The sequence below is a fragment of the Leptonychotes weddellii genome, chromosome 10 (genome assembly GCF_054177405.1).
Source record: "Leptonychotes weddellii isolate Sample4059 chromosome 10, ASM5417740v2, whole genome shotgun sequence".
Lineage (NCBI taxonomy): Eukaryota > Metazoa > Chordata > Mammalia > Carnivora > Phocidae > Leptonychotes > Leptonychotes weddellii.
The window spans coordinates 51,071,782-51,086,394 of record NC_138378.1 but is presented as its reverse complement, the minus strand read 5'-3'; the positions used below and the strand labels follow the sequence as shown (position 1 = coordinate 51,086,394).

Below are 14,613 nucleotides of genomic sequence, written 5' to 3'. Positions count from 1 at the left end.
TCTCCTCGGGGAGGCGCGTGTGCGCGGGCGAGGCCGAGGCGCGCGCGCGCCGTGAGCCCCGCGCCGCGCCCGCCCCGCGCGCCCCTGCGCTCCCCGCGCCGCTCCCCAGGGTCCCGCGGCGCTCGCAGGCCGCGCCGCCCCCTCGGCCCGCGACCCCGCCGCCCCCCTGACCCGCCGCCGCCCGGGGCCGGCCGGGGCGCTCCCGGGAGCCGGAGCGAAGGGAAAGGCGCTGGTGCTGAGCGCAGGGGGATGCTGAGCCAGCCGGGCCCGGCCGGCCGCATCTTCTGCCTCTCGCCCTCGCCCGGCCCCACCCGGCCCCTGCCCGGGCAGCACGCACTTCTCTTGGGGCCCAGAATTCCCCCGACCCTGCCAGGCGCCCCCGCGGGCGGTGTGCTGGCTGCAGCCCTGGAGGGGGTGCTGGGAAATTCCCTGGCCGCCCCAGGCACCGGGAGAGTTAACTGAGCTGCCTGCAGCCGCGCTGTAAACAAATCGTTTAAAATATCTGGAGTCAGTAAGTTAAGTGAAAGGGAGGAAACCTCTTCTGACAGGACCTGCAGTTTGGCCTGCAGTGGGGGGTCCCACCATCCTCCGGCAGGCCGTCCCTGGAAACTAACCTCCTTTATATTTCTTATAGGGAGGGGGGACAGGCCTCTGGGTGTAGACTGCTAACTTGTCACCCCATCTCCTATCTGGAGAGTGGCATACTGTCAGCCGGAGGATGATAGAGTATCATTGTGGCTCCTAAAAATCACGTCCTTTTTATTATTATTTCCTTGATTGTAAAGAACACCCCCCCCTTACTTTTACGGACATGCTGAGAAGTCCATGCCTAGATCAGGGCCATGGCTCTGTTTCTCCACTGCTGGCCAAAATCAGAACCCCTCCTCAGTTCCCTCTCTTATCCTCTTGGCCACAGCTCTGGAAGCCTCACTCAGGATTCCAGAGAATTCCTGGAGAGAGTGGTACAGAGCAATGTGGTTATATCCCATCACTTGCACCAAACCCCCAATTCCCCGCAGTACAGGAGGCCTTTCCCAAACGCTCCCCTTTGTTCATTCTCAACAAGAAGGACTACTGACTGGAACCACCAGAAATCTAGCCCTTGTGTAGAAGTCACAGGATCTCTCCATCAAGCCTCCTCACCTCCCTGACCTCTGAATGAGGATTAACAAATGAAGTCTGGAGAACACGTAGAAAAAAAGACCAATGAGAATTCTTACCTTTCTGGCTTCTTATTACAAAATGCTCATTACTTCCCCCAGCTCTGAAGTAGTCCTTCCTTTATTAACATCCATAACTAGTGTGCAAAATGTAAAACACTAAGAGAGAGTTATCAACATAGTTTGAGAAAATGGATTTGTTATTTTACAACCTGACAACTCCCAGCCCCTACAAACCTCCCTCATTAGTTGAAGGTAGTAACAAGGCTCTGAAAGAACAAAGAGAATGTGAATAGAGGAGAAAGTACAGGTGTGATGGGCTGTCTTCCCAAATCCCAGTCTATGGTGCATTTGGGAGAGAAGAAAAAAAAAATCTGTCTTCCTAATATCTCCTCAGCATAAGCCTTGTTGGAAATGTTTGCTCTGGCCAAAGTGAGATGCCTGAGACATCCAGACAGCATTCCCTGGAGCAAAGGATGGGGGTGGAGGGTGGAGGAGAGTGAGAAGAACAGCCCCTCTCTGGAAGAACTGCAAGTTCCCCTGCCTGAACAAGAAATGCATCCTGTCCCTGTGCTCATGGCTGCAGCCTGGAAGCTTCTCCAGAAAGGAGCCCTCCCACCCCTCACAGAGATCTGGCTTTCCTTCCCTTCCCACCACATCTGTTTATACAAAGGAGGGCTGCTGGAGAACAAACAGAACCATGTTTACTGGGAGTCCCATCCTAAGCTTGAAGCTTAAGATACAGATTTGCCCTCACCACGGAGGCTGAAGATAAATAGATGGCCCCAGAAAAGGAAAGAGAGAAAGCACTGGGGGGTATAGAGCTGGTGGAGTGGTTTACTCATGAAAGGCCTCTCCCTAAAAGCCACGTAGTGATGGGTAGATTTGTATTTGAATTTCAACACGGTGCCTTGTGTTAATACATGAATGTACTTGAGCCTAAAGCAATTTCAGTGTGGGTATTTAAATATTTTTCTTCAGGAATAGCCCTTATTTTCTGTTTGGGGCCTCCTAACGCAGGGGAAGTTGGGTTAATATTTTTATTTCCAGTGTATGTTTTTCTGTATAGTGTCCAGTTGGAGAATATGGTCTTTTGAAGAAACCCAAACCATACTGATAGATACCATGTTTACTAAGTTGTCATGGAAATAAATCTAAATTAATAGTATTTACAAGTAAAATGTAGAACAGTTAATGAGAGCCTTTATAAGGTGATCTTTTTATTATTTTTATTTATCTGGTATATTAAGATGTTGCCATTATCCTCCAGCCCCTAGATACATGTACCAAAACAAGTGCTTAATCCAGTTGTCAAAATTTTAAATCCTTAATAAAAAACAAAAAAAGGTTTGGACTTCCTGGGATTCGAATGCCAAAACTAAAAGGGAGGTGTGTGGGGTTTTTTGTTTTTGTTTTTGTTTTTGTTTTGTTTGTAACGGAGTAAGGGGCTACCTAAATTAAAAATAAAAATAAAAACTGGTGTTTCCTCTGAAGCGGATGAAGCTTCTGTGCATACTAAAGACCTGGAGACTTGAGGGACTCTTCTCCTGGGGTAGATGCAGATAACACTCCAGAGAGCTGAATGAAACACCCCAGCTCTGGAGTCTGGAGAGCCGCTGTGGGAAGTTAGCTGAGGGAGGAGCTGTTGGCTCTCTGGGTCAGGGGTATTTTTTTGAGTTAAATGTATGAACGAAAGGGATTGAGAAATAAATCCTGCTCAGTCTGGGGCAGGCCTACAAGTGCACTCAGCAAGGGCCCCACTCACATTCCACCAACCTGGAATTAAAAGTCTCCAAAACAGACCCAGAAGCAAATCTGTGGCACCCAACTAAGATCTCCTGGATACAAACTGAGAGAGGAGAAACCTTGCATGGCCTTTATTAATTCATACCTTATTCTGAAGATGTGGATACAACTCAGGTCATGATTGTGACCGGATGGGAATTTTCCTTTTATAATCCCACCGCTCTCCTAGAAAAATACGCCTGGCTAAAAGCCAGCTGTGCAAGCGGTCTTGCCAGGGGTCAGGGGAGCCCCCACCCTATGTCCTGCAGCACTGTTTGTCACTGCACCTTCTCTCCTGTTCCAGCAAGGCTGCAGTCACATCACAGTCTGCTTCTCCTTCCAGAGGCTTCTTGAGTGTTTGTAACTGTATCTGGGGATTGCGGGATAAGCCCTCTAGGCTTTCTGCTTGCAAATTGCATGCTAATATGTCAGCCCCAGGACAGCTTGGGTTTTAATCCACCTAGGAGTTCTAGTGTCTTCAGGCCTTTCCCTCTGCACTGGTATCTCAGCGTGGTTCTAGCTTGGGATCTGAGGTGACTCTTTTCCTATTTTTTTCATCATTCACCAGGTCCCGAGCAGATGGTGTGGCTGTGCTGGCTGTCATCACTCCTCCTATGTTTCCATGGAAACATGGGGCATAGGGACCATCTCTGCCTTGGGCTCTCTGACAGTATCCTCTGGTAGAGAACTTGAGCACTCTGGCCCCCTCCCCCTTGCCTGCCCACATCCTGGAGAGTTTGAGGAAGACTCGTGGCCCTGGTAGCCAGGGTCATTTCAGAGATCATCTAAGGACATGCTCCCCACAAGTGGTTGTGAACCGGCTGCAAAAGTGGGGGGGAGAGGGAGGAGTGCTGATAGCCTAGTTGTGGGGCAGTTGTGTTGCAATGGGGGCATATTTGGATTATCTATCCCCTCAGCCAGATTCTTTCATGCCTGATTATTGCCCGGATGTCACAAGAGATGCTCCTAAGGTTGCGTCTGCTCATCAGGCAAGAGATACTTAATAAGTGTAAGCATGCTACTAGTGTTTTACACTTTACTGACATTCTGCCTCCTCCAAGTGCATTCCTTTTTTTTTCCTTTGTACAAAACCAGGTTTTCCCTAAGGAATGTACGTACCTTCCTCAAACTTTCCAACATCCTCCTGCCTACATAATTCACTTATATAGCCACTGAGACATTAATTAGATTCAGAAGTCCATGGAAACAGCAGAGTTGGGCAGGGTCAGAGGCCAGGCAGGGCAGAGAAAAGAGCGGGGAAAATGACCCCTTGGGAGAGGGGTAAGGAAGCAGAGGGAAATTTTTCATGCCATTCAAGTACCAAACAAGACAAAGATAATTTCAAAATGTGGTCAACTACCATAACATTGTTTAGAGAATTAAAGTATTGTCCAATTAAAGAGTGCTTTAAAAAAAAAAAAAGTTGATTTGGCATAAGAATTCCATGCATGTGGCTTTGGTATTAGCTGCTCCTTATATAGCTGGTACAAAAGACTAGTGTGTGAAGCTCACCACATTTTAAAAAAAAAGAAAAGAAACAAAGCAGGCATATCTACCGAAAACGAAAATCCTGGCAAGAAAAGGCATAGGCTAGTCATAAAAGTAGATCAGAGAAGTATTCCTTATCACAGATCATGTATTTCGTGCCATGCTGACCTACTTGGGGGATAATCCCATTATTTGTGATTCGAGAATCCCTTGGTGCTGGTAACAAGAACCAACCGTCCTGACTTAAAACTTTATATCCCCACTGGCTCTTTGTCATGCTTCTTCAAGATGCGCACTGGCCATCCGTGCAAGAGTCAAAGACTATTAATCTGTTGAGCACAGGAGACAACTAATCATAATGATAGCAAACATTTCTATATTATAATATTTCCATATTATCACCGGGTACTGTTCTAAGTGGCAACGTCATTTACTCCTCCTAAAACCACACGGGGTGTTACCATTGTTTTTATTTTATAGGTGAGTAAACTTAAGGAAGAGATAAGCATCACAAACCAAAGCATGGCAGATCGGGGATTAGATTTAGCAGCCACGATACCACACCACCTCCTGTAACTTTTGCCTTAATTGTCTATAGCACTGGAGTGTTCCTATGCCTGCAGGTGCTTAAATAATGAATGTAATACACACCCACTCAGAAGGTGAAAGAGAGCCCTCTACCTCTCTCCATGCAATCTTCCTTCCCCTAGTTTTTGACCTGAGTTCTGCCATGCCACATCTGGAGAAAGACACACACTCTCCCAAGTCTCAGTGTCTTCCTTTGCAACATGAGAGGGCTGAGTTGGCCATTCTTTGTCTTTGTCGGTTTTTGTCTCTGACAGTTCTAAAATGTTAGAATTCTGTTTTCAGTTGCTCCTCCTGAGCACTGCCAGACAGGAATCCCTGGAGTACGTCAGGATAGCCATAAATCTTTTTTTGTTTAAAGGTAGGACCTCCTCCTTGGCTCAAACAAATATCAAGGTGTTGGTCTGCTCCAAACAAGAGTGCTTGCTATTCTGTTATGTGTTCACAGACAGCAAGACCAGCGTGCCCAAGAGGAAGAGACATGGCTTAGGTCTGGGGGGAAATGTGAGAAAGAAGTCATAACATCACTAAGGGTGTCAGACTCTTTTCTCTGTAGCATCAGAAAGTATTCAAGCATGGAGCTGATGGTCCCCATGAAGGCCCTGAAGGACACTGGAGTTGCAAATGGACCAACTATGGCTCACAGCCTGAAGACAGAGAAGTTTCAAAATTATGTGTTGATGGATTAAATACTGATGTGGGCAAAGGGCAGCAGTATAAGATCCTTGCAAGGTCTTTCGGGTAGTGGTATCTCCTGTAGCTCAAAGTCTATAGCGAAGGTCCTCCAGCCAGAAAAGAAGAAAAAAAAGCAGAGTCTACCTCATCAGGAGACCGACAAGTTATGGCAGTCACTGCTGGTTGCCTACCCAATATGCATCCTCCTCTTATTTATGAACAAAACCTAAGTTTTGTTTGGGGAATTAGTAAGCCCAACTTGCTCTATCATAGCAAGAACTGAGCATCTTGCACAGCTTGGGCCAATGAGACATAGTTCAAGTTCTGGAATTTCTTGGGAAGCTTTGCTTTCCTGAAATAGGCATCATCTCTTCCTCTAGGTCCCTTCCTTCTTCTTGTCCAGAATATATTTGAAGTCCTGAGGTGGAGCATCCATCTTGGACCTTAAGGGCAAAAACCACAGACTAGAGTTTATAGAACTGAAGTTAAAAGGAGGCTACATCCTTGATGTTTTTTTTCACACAACTATACCATCTTCGAACCACCTACCTGTGTCTGGACTTTTGGGGACAAAGTAAAACTCTATTTGGCTGAGCCACTGTAGTCATGTTTTGATTCTTAGAGCTAACGGATAGAGAAGTCATGGTCCTCCCCGTGTGCCTGACACACTGCCACATACAGTCTGGTCTTCCAGATGTCCCAGCCTACATGCTCCAGCAGAGAGGCAGCCCTGCGAGAGGCCCAGCTGCCATTTGGAGAAGCCTACGTTTGCTTTCCTAAGTATATGCATGCCAGAATCATCTGGGTTCACTCCAGTTCTATGAAACTATGCTTGATTGCCTGAAGACTGATTAATTTGGCTTCAGCATTTTTTTAATATTCCATATTAATAATTATTTATTTTCATGTTATTTATTAACATGGTTAAGTTACAGTTACATCTTCAGAGGGATACTAGAAAATCTCATTTCTGGAAAATAGTGCAGGAATAATAATAGTCAGCCTTTCTTGTGTCCTTGCCACATACATAAAAATATGCATGCTTCAGACTCAGTCATTGTTTCTACCAATAAACTAATTACCACTGTATGAAGCTGATTTACTTCAGAAGGAGTTTAGGAAAACAACTAATTAAGTACAGTATTTTGAAATATAAACTACATTACAGGGTTAAAACCCTCTAATAAAATTGCAGAAGCTTGAAATTTGGAAGAAACCATAGAGGCTCTCTCTAGCTAACCTTCTACCCCATGCAGGAATGACTTCCAGATTAGACCTCGTACGTTCAGCCTACACATGAGCATTTCTTTTTCTTTTCTTTTCTTTTTTTTTTTTAAGATTTTATTTATTTATTTGACAGAAAGAGAGCACAAGTAGGCAGAGAGGCAGGCAGAGGGGGAGGGAGAAGCAGGCTCCCCGCTGAGCAGGGAGCCCGATGCGGGGCTCGATCCCAGGACCCTGGGACCATGACCTGAGCCGAAGGCAGCCGCTTAACTGACTGAGCCACCCAGGCGCCCCACACATGAGCATTTCTAATGATGAGTAGCTCACTCTGTTGAAAGGCGTCCTATTCCAGAACAACATTCTTCCTTATATTTATGAATCCGAAACTGATTTCCCTGTAACTGTATAGCACATTACTAACTTGCAGTAAGTCCTCAATTAGAGCTCAGTTTCACTGAATTCCTTCCCTGGGTGCTCCATATATTGGGACGTATGGGCTCAATTAATTTCATTGACACCTTTGGAAGAGGGAATTCCCTGTACAGTTGGGAATACTGTACAGAGAAGGAGAGCCAGTCTCTTAAAAGGAACACGTGGATAGGGAAATGAGAAAAACCTCACCTTCTTCCAACTCATAGTTGGTTCCTTGTCAGAAAGGAGTTTTAAAAAGAACTTGAGCTGGCCACCAGAAGGAAAATGCACGCCACAAGATGGGGGTTGGGGGGCAGACAGCAGGAAACTCCTCAAAAGAAAGATACCTCCCTGCTGGATCTCAAGGAAGAAGTTGCACATTGGGAGGTAGCAAATGGGAGCCCAAGATCATAGGAGGAGGATACAGTGAGGCTAGGAAGGAGCCCTGATTAAAGCTATGAGTCTAAGGGTCAGGCCCACCCTTGGATAAAGACAGCAGCTCTTTCAGGGGATGGTTTCCAGTGTTTTTCCAAAGCTCCAACACTCCTGTGATGCTTATTATAATTCTATATACTTAGCACAGTTACATTTTTATGAATTTAACATTACTTTCTGTCACTCTCTAGACAACAATATGAGGTTTATTACAACATAAAGGGAGATTCTTCCTCTTGGTCCCGAGTGAGTATCAGCCCAGATCTCTGTGCTGTCATCCCTGTCATCCTCCTCTAACGAATACAACCCCAAGTCAAGGATGAAGTCACTGGGGATACTTACCCAAGCCCAGGCCTTGGGCTCAGGTTCCATGATCACATAAATCCTTTCAGATATTTATTGACCTAACAAACATTATTGAATAGTTAATACATGCCAATCAGTGGGTTAAGAAATAGAGGAGAGAGGGCGCCTGGGTGGCTCAGTTGGTTAAGCGACTGCCTTCGGCTCAGGTCATGATCCTGGAGTCCCGGGATCGAGTCCCACGTCGGGCTCCCTGCTCATCAGGGAGTCTGCCTCTCTCTCTGACCCTCCCCCCTCTCATGCTCTCTCTCTCTATCTCATTCTCTCTCTCAAATAAATAAATAAAATCTTAAAAAAAAAAAAAAGAAATAGAGGAGAGAGAGGGAGAATTTTTTTTAAAAAAGTTACAAAGCCCGCAGTCTAGGCGATAATGCACATATATCTTCATTCACTTACTCATTCTTGAATTGAACAAATATTTATTGAGCCAGTTTTGTGCTCAAAACTATGCTAGGCACTCAGGTTACCACACTAAGTGAAACAGACATGGTCTCACTGAGGAGGGGTACCGATTATGTTATAATGTGAGCAGTGTTATGATGAGAGAAGTGCAGGTACTCAGGAAGATCTTTCTAGAAAGAATGACTGACTTGTGTTCCAAGTCATGAATGGACTTTTCCAGAATAAGGTGGGTGGGAGAGGACGAAAAAGAAAAACAACCTCTGTGTGCCGTTCTATGTCACCTGCTATGACAGAGGCGTGTCTTCAAAGCTTTCAGAGCAAGAGCAAGTGGGTGGTGACTTCTGCCTGAGGCACTCTTAAAGGGCTTAATAGAGAAAAGAACATTTAGGTTGGGTCTGAAAGAGAGAGAGCCAAGTGGGGTAGGTGGTAGTGATGGAAGAGCATTCCAGGCAGAAGGAAAAGTACGCGACAGAGTGCAGAGGCAAGAAGCCTGTTGGCTTCCAGTGACGGAGAAGGCTCTGTGTGGTCAAAGCCCTACCTTGGGCTGGGCGGGGGTTGGAGGGGGCAGGGGTTGTAGTAGTCAGTGGGTCATGTTCAGGTGGGAGCAGAAGCAGAATGAAGGGAGAAGGGAAAAGGAGACAAGGACAGGGCAAGAGATTGGAGCCAGGTGGTGAAAAACCCAAACGTTTTGCTGTTGTGAAAACATTTTAAGGGGGCAGGAAATGAACATCAGAGATTCAGTAAAGCAGCAAGTGAACAGCAGCTGCCAAACCCAGGGGGACAACTGAGAACTGAAAAGAGGAAATGGTTTCTGAGAAACCAGAGAAAGTATTTCACAAAGCACTCAGCCCAGAGGTTTTTCTTTTTTGTTGTTGTAAAATCAAGCAAGACTATAAACCCCTTCCCTCAGCACAGGGCTGACCACATCATTTGCAGAGCCTAGAGCAAAATGAGAATTTTGAGCCCCTTGTGCATAAATTAGTAAGAATTTCAAATAATGACAAGCACAGGACACTTCTAAGTGTGGGGCCCTGGGTGACTGCCTGGGTCACACGTTCACAAACCTGGGGCTGCCGAGATACTTTTATGCTCTGGGGCACCTTTTCGCTAACAGGGTGAGTGGATGCTGGTTCCTTGGGGCCTGTCACAAGGACTGGCTGAGGAGTGCGTCTAGAGCACAGCACTGCACACATTCGGCTTGCACCAGGCAAGCCCCCTGCACTTGAGTTCATTCCAAAATGAAAAAGTCTTTTTTTTTCCTGATAGTATTGAAAATATGCACAAAGGAAGACAATTCAAGCCATGCCCAGCTGTACGTGGCAGGGGAAAACATTAAATGAGAAGTACTTTCAATCTTTCTCTCCCTTTATAAGAGCAGGTCCTCAAAGGGACTTGTTTGCTAAGCAAGGTGATGATGGAGATGGAGGAGAGGGAAACTGAGGGAAGGGGGAAATCGTTCTGCAAAATAAAACAAAAAAATGACAGGAGTACAGGGAGAAATCAAGAACTTGGCTAGAGGAGAAAGGGAAAGGAAGGGGCAGCAACTAAAGGGAATAGAAATTTGGGGAAAGATAGAAATATCTAAATGGGATTTCAGAAAGTTTTGGAATATGATGTAATTGCATTCTCCAGCCTCCTAATGAGCCTCAAATAAAAAAAACTGCACTGCTCATCAAAGTTTAGGAGACAGAGGTGTGTGTGTGTGTGTGTGTGTGTGTGTGTTAGGGGATGTGGTTTTCAAATATCTGCAGATTAGAATTATCTAGGGGAAAATTCCAATGGTCCACCCCACCCCAAGACAGCGTGAGGATGAACTGGTGTGAAGTAGTTTGGAGAGTCCCTGACTGGGGGAAGCTATTACACCACTGGCCAGGATAAGGTATCTGTTTTGGCCCTAGCCCAAGTCTTTTTCTTTGGTGACCCTGTCATTTCCATTGGTCTATTTGTCTACCCTTGGGGTCAGTTCCACACTTCAACTACTGTTGCTTTAGAAAAGACTCCGATGGCTGGTAGAACCAGTTACTCCCACCTTGCTCTTCTTTAAGATAATCTTTGGTCACCTGGCTGGCTCAGTTGGAAGAGCATGCAACTCTTGATCTCGGGGTCGTGAGTTGGGTGTAGAGATTATGTAAGTAAATACAAACTGTCAAAAAAAAAGGAAATCTTCTATTCCTAGCCTTTTGTTTTTCAATAATATTTTGGAATCAGCTTGTCAGGTTACACACAAACACATGCACAGGAAAAAAAAAAAAAACATGTTAACACTTTGACAGGAATGGCTTTGGATATATAGATCAATTTGGGGAGAACTAATATTTCAACAACATTGGGTCTCCTATACCTGAACATGCTATATCCCTCTGTTTATTTAGATTTCCCTTTATTTATATTAATTTCCACATCATTCTGCGTAGAGATCTTGCATATCATTTGTTAGACTCTTTTTTCTCTAGATGTCTGATTAATCTATTCATTCTAATAATTTTTCTGTAGTCTTATTATTTCCTATGTGCACAATAATTCAACAATATCATCATGTGAATGATGGCTGTTTTTTCCCCTCTCTGCAATCCTGACACCTTAACTTACCAGGTGGAACTTTAAATACAATATTGAGTAGAAGCAGTAATGATGGGCACCCTTGTCTTATTCCTGGTTTCAAAACTAAGGATTCTTTGTAGACATTTTATTAAATTAAGAAATTTCCTTTCTGCTCCTAGTTTGTTAACTTTATAGCTTTTATTGTTTGTTTATTGAAATCATGAACTGGGGACACCTGGGTGGCTCAGTGGGTTAAGCATCTGCCTTCAGCTCAGGTCATGATCCCGGAGTCCTGGAGTCCCTGGATCAAGTCCCACATCCGGCTCCCTACTCGGCAGGGAGTCTGCTTCTCCTCCCTCTGACCCACCCCCTTCTCATGTGCTCTCTCTCTCTCATTCTCTCTCTCTCTCAAATAAATAAATAAAATCTTAAAAAAAAAAAGAAATCATGAATTGATGCTGCATTTTAAAAAATATTTTCTGTGGCCTGTTAAAATGATTCCACTGTTTGACTCCTTTTTTTCTATTAATGGTTAATGTAGTTAATTACATTTATTAATTTTCAGAAGTTAAACCAGCCTTGCATTCTGGAGTAAATACAACTCAGTGGTGATGCATTACTTGTTACATATTTATTGTTAGTATCAATGTGCTACTTGGCCAGGGTGGGGAATTTCTGCATCAATGATCATGAATAAGTGAGTCAAATTTTCCTATTTTGAGTGATCTTATTAGCTTTTGCCAAGAAAGCTCTTTTTCTTTGTATTTTCTGGGAGAGTTTGTGTACTATTGGCATGATTTCTTCTTTAAGAAGTTGGTGGCATTCACCAGTGAAGTCATCTGAGTCTATAGAGTTTTCTTTGAAGGAAATTTTTAAATTACAGATTCAATTTTTTAATCATTTAAAGTCAATTTTCTGTCCATTTTGGTAAGTTGTATTCATCTAGAAAGGTGTCTAAATCATGAAAATTTTCAAGTTGATTGCCATAAGTTATTTACTAAACAGCTCCTTAATATCTGTCAGATCTGTAGTTAGCCCCTTTTCATTCCTTCATCACATATTTATGGCTTCTCTCCCTCTGTCTCTAAATCAACCTCCCTAGCACTTTATCAATTTTATTAGTATTTTCAAAGAATTACCTTTTTGTCTTTGATCCTACTATCATATGTTTGTTTTCTATTTCATTCATCTTTATCGTTTCCTTCATTTGAATTTATTTGGTTGTGATTTGCTGTTCTTTTTCTAATTTCTTGAGTTGGATGCTTGGCTCCTTGATATTTGGCCTTTCTTCTTTTCTAATATATGCATTTAGTGCTATACATTTTTTGTCTAAACACAACTTTAACTGCATTCTATAAGTTTTGATGTACAGAACTTTCATTATCTTTTTAAATTTGTAGCCTTTTCTTTCTTTTTCTTGCCTAACTTCTCTGGCTAGGACCTCCAGTACTATGTTGAAGAAAAGTGGTTAGAGTGGGCATCCTTGTCTTCTTCTTGATCTTAGAGGAAAAACTTTCAGCTTTGCACCATTGAGTGTGATGTTAGCTGCAGGTTTGTCATATACGGCCTTTATTATATCAAGGTACATTCCCACTATAGTTGAGAGTTGGTTTTTGAGAGTTTGTTTGTTGAGAGTTTTTATCATGAAAAGATGTTGAGTTTTGTCAAATGACTTTTCTACATCTATTGAGATAATTATATGATTTTTATCCTTCATATTGTTAATGTGGTTATCACATTGATTTGCAAATGTTCAACTGTTCTTTCATCCCGGGAATAAATTCTCACTTGACCATGGTGTATGATCTGTTTAATGTGCTCCTGCATTTGGTTTGCTAATATTTTGTGGAGAATTTTTGAATCTGTGCTCACCAGGGATATTGGTCTATAACCTTCTTATAGTGTCCTTGTTTGGCTTTGGTATCAGCATAATACTGGCCTCAAAAAATGAGTTTGAAAGTGTTCCTTCCTCTTCTATTTTTTGGAAGAATTTGAGAAGGATTGCTATTAAATCTTTAAGTGTTTGGTAGGATTCGCCAGTGAAGACTGAACTTTTCTTTGTTGGGAGATTTTTGATTACTGATTCAATCTCCTTATTAGTAATTGGTCTATTCAGATTTTCTATTTATTCATGATTCAATCTCATTAGGTTGTATATTTCTAGGATTTGTCCATTTCTTCTACATTATCTAATTTGTTGGCATATAATTGTACATAGTGGTCTCCTTTAATCATTTATATTTATATGGTATTCATTGTAATATCTCCTCTTTCATTTATAGTTTGAGTCCTCTCTTTTTTCTTAGTAAGTCTAACTAAAGGTTTGTCTGTTTTGTTTATCTTTTAAAAAGAAAACAGTTCTTTCATCATTTTTTTCTATTCTCTTTTTAGTCTCAATCATTTATTGCCATTCTTTGTTATTTCTGTGATTCTACTAATTTTGGGCTGTTTGTTTTTCTTTTACTCGTTCCTTGAGGGATAAAGTTAGGCTGTGTATTTGAGATCTTTCTTTTTTCTCAATGTATTTTTCTCAATTTTTGCATCTCATCAGCTTTCATATGTTGTGTTTTCAATTTTATTTGTCCCAAGATATTTTTTTAATTTCCCTTTTGATTTCTTCTTTGACCCACTGGTTGTTCATTAGCTTGTGTTTATACCCAAATATATGTGAATTTTCCAGTTTTCTTTTTGTAATTGATTTCTAGTTTCATATCATTGGGGTCAAAAAGATGCTTGATACAATTTCAATCTTCTTAAATCTATTAAGACTTGTTTTGTGGCCTCACAACTGATCTATCCTGGGGAATGTTCCAAGTATACTTGAGAAAAATATATAATCTGTTGCTGTTGGATGAAATGTTCTATAAATGTCTGTTAGGTCCATTTGATCCTATGTGTAGTTTCAATCAGATTTTTCCATATTGATTTTCTGTCTGAATGATTTATCCATTGTTGAAAGAGGAGTATTGAAGTCCTTTACTATTACTGTATTGCTATGTCTCCTTTAAATCTATTAATATTTGCTTTATATATTTAGCTGTTCCTATGTTGGGCACACAAATATTTACTGTTATATCATCTTGATAAATTGAGACTTTCTTTGTCTCTTGTTACTTTTTGGCTTAAGGTCTATTGTGTTTGATGTAAGTATAGCTATCCCTGTTTTCTTTTGGTTTCCATTTGCATGGAATACCTCTTCCCATCTCTTCACCTTCTATACATTTAGTCCTTAAAGCTAAAATAAGTCTCCTGTAGACAGCATATAGCTGGGTCTTGTTTTGTAAGTCTATTTAGCCACTCTACATCTTTTTCCCCCCTCTACATCTTTTGATTGAAGAATTTAGTCCATTTATATTTGAAGTAATTATTGACAAGTTTGGACTTACCCTTGCCATTTTTATTATTTTCCTGTTGCTTTGTAATGTCTTTGTTCCTTTATTCCTCACTTCCTCTCAGTCTTTGTGATTCAGTGATTCTCTATGGTGGTATGCTTTGATTCCTTTCTCTTTATGTTTTGTGCATGTACTACAGGCTCTTCCCTTGA

The 14,613-nt window shown here is 42.4% G+C and overlaps 1 protein-coding gene across 3 annotated transcripts in view; it reads right to left on the bottom strand.

Annotated features, from left to right (window-relative positions):
• The window catches only part of AFF3 (ALF transcription elongation factor 3), a 564,644-nt gene that overhangs the window by 525,813 nt on the left and 24,218 nt on the right, over positions 1-14,613 (bottom strand). The gene's annotated exons all lie outside the window — the stretch shown is intronic.